The sequence below is a fragment of the Micromys minutus genome (genome assembly GCF_963924665.1).
Source record: "Micromys minutus genome assembly, chromosome: 17".
Taxonomy (NCBI): domain Eukaryota; kingdom Metazoa; phylum Chordata; class Mammalia; order Rodentia; family Muridae; genus Micromys; species Micromys minutus.
Genome location: NC_137952.1, coordinates 29,266,048 through 29,268,703, shown reverse-complemented (window position 1 = coordinate 29,268,703; position 2,656 = coordinate 29,266,048). Strand labels below are relative to the sequence as shown.

The 2,656-nt window shown below is 42.5% G+C and overlaps 1 pseudogene across 1 annotated transcript; it reads right to left on the bottom strand.

Moving 5' to 3' along the window:
• Window positions 1–1,420: 1,420 nt before the first annotated feature.
• LOC308431813 (alpha-ketoglutarate dehydrogenase component 4-like) lies at window positions 1,421–1,966 on the bottom strand (annotated as a pseudogene). The gene has a single exon. The product of its transcript is annotated as an alpha-ketoglutarate dehydrogenase component 4-like (transcript).
• Window positions 1,967–2,656: the final 690 nt, after the last annotated feature.

The window sequence follows — 2,656 nt, the reverse complement described above, 5'->3', positions numbered from 1 at the left end:
GATTCACAACCATCCGTAATGGGATCTGATGCCCTCTTCTGGTGTCTGAAGACAGCTACAGTGTATTTCTATACATAAAACAAATAAATCTTAAAAAAAAAAAAAGTCAACTCTGACAATTCAAGAGGCAGAGACAGGCTATCTCTATGAGTTTGAGGGCAACCGAGTCTAGTCTACATAGCATAGCAAGTTCCAGGCCAGCCAAAGCTACATTGTGAGACCCTGCCTCAAGGTGTAAGGGAAGAAAGAAAGAAAAAGAAAGAGAGGAAGGAAGGAAGCAAGCAAGCAAGCAAGCAATGCCTGGGGCTGAAGACATGATTCAGTGGTTAAGAACTATTACTACTCTTGAAAAGAGCCAGCGTTTGGATCTCAGTACCTACTTTATACTCACAACCATCCTTAACTCTAGTTCCAGGAGATCTGATGCACCATTTTGTTCTCTGCAGGTACGAAGTGTTCGTGTAGAATACATGCAAACAAAAAGGAAGGAAGGAAGAAAAAAGGAAAGAAAGAGACCAGAAACAGCTCTAAGACAATTTTTTTAAAAAAAGTCAATTTCTTCTGCACTCATGAGGCAGAGACAGGCAGATCTTTGAGTTCAAGGCAAGCCTGGTCTACAGAGTGAGTTCCAAGATAGCCAGGGCTACACAGAGAAACCCTGTCTTGAAAAACCAGCCAGACAAAGTCAAATACTATCTTTTGGGATATTTCAGGATTGTCAAGTATAGATGTTTATATTATTATATAACTAGAAACACAGGGTAATCATATATGATATTTTAAGAATTAGTTGGGGTATAAGAACACAGTATAGGAGCTGCAGAGGTGGCTCGGTAAATAGATTATTTGCCACTCAAACATGAAGACCTGAGTTTAGGTCTGTATCAACCAATGGAAAATCTGAGCATAGCAGATATGTCTGTAAACCCAGCACAGGGCAGGGATGCCGGACACAGATGGATAGCACTTGCTGACCAGCCAATCTAGTCAAACTGACCAGTGAGAGACCTTGTCTCAAAAAGACACAATGGAGAGCCACTGAGAAGTATACTCGACCTTGACCTATGACCTTCCCACACACATGCCCGTTTGCACACCAGACATGTGTGTAGTGCACAGACATACATACAGGGAAAGACCCATACACATCAAATGATTTATTAAAAGGCTGCTCATAAAGACAGTTGGGAAAACTGCAAGTGTGAATAACTGCTCAAGGAGAAAGCTACAGAGGTTACCCAGACCCCTCAACAACAATCTCTTCAACAGGGTGTAGAGGTTACCCAGACCCCTCAACAACAATCTCTTCAATAGGGTGTACTGTCTACCATTTGCTTCTATCTGGCAGCTAAACTTAAAAACATATTTTAGATCTTTCAGTATTTTGTGTATCAAAAGTTTTTTTTTTTTTTTTTAGCATTTAAAAATGTAGACTTTAATAAATGTCCAGGTCAGCTCATGGGGAAGCTGACCAAGATACACAAGGTAGGAGATACATGTGACCACCTGGAGTTTCTATACTTCATTCTGCTTACAGAATATTTATTAAGGTTGCTTAATATATGACTTTTCATTTGACATTGTGGAAGCCCTTTATTGTAAAGCTAATCCTTCTGTCTGGTGACAAGCAGCAGCCACAGCGGTCACTCTGGACCCCCGCGCTGGATAAATTCCATTTCCTCTTGAGACATAGGCTTCCTCCTGTACTTCTGAGGTAATGATTTTATTATTTCTGCAGTGTCCGGTGGCCCCTGATGCATCAGTAAATCTGGGGACATATTTCCTTCAGAATGCTATGAAATTACGGAGGAGTGGGGGCCTTGTCCAGCAGATCCCAAAGCTTCTGAGGCACTGAGTTTAGGTTTGTCTCTTCTGTTAGGGAACTTTATTAGTGGAGCATGTGGTTTCACTATCTGCACGACCCTGGTGGCGGAAGCCATCTTGCTGCCCATCGTGACCCCTGAGCAGGGGCCATGTGTGAGAGTTTTTGTCTTCGTATGTATCTCTGCATCACACATGCTGGTCCTTGAGGAGGTGGTGAAGCCTCTGTGTGGGTGCTGGATAATCAAACATGGTCCCTTTGCAAGTGCTTTTAACCACTGAGCCAACTCTCCAGCCCAGCAGCTAAACTTTCATGCCTCAGAAATCAGGGCAGCCATTGCCCTCCCCAAGCGGCAATTTCCATCAATAGTGGTGATGCAAAAGTAGAAATGCTTATCCGTTTGATATATGCCACTAGATTATATGTTACTGAGGTATCACAAACAATTGGAGATCAAAGGATACTTCAGTCTTTGCACTAAAACAACCAGTTTTCCAAGGCAGGGCATATCTGACTATTGGAAGATTTTTTTGACGTGAGAATGGAGCCATCTGGGTCTTCGTTAAAGTTTCTATTGTAATGATAAAACATCATGGCCAAAAGCAACTGTAGGAAAGTGTTTATCTCAGCTTACCATGCGCTTACTGGTTTGCCTGCAGGCTTATTCAGACTGCTTTCTTATGGCACCCAAGACCAAGTACCCCGGGATGGCAGTGACTGGTTGAATCTCTCCCACACAATAATCAAGAAAATGTCCTACAGACTTGCCTACAGGCTACTCTGACAAGGCATTTTCTCAATTAGGATTTCCTCTTCCTAGGTGACTCTGGCTGT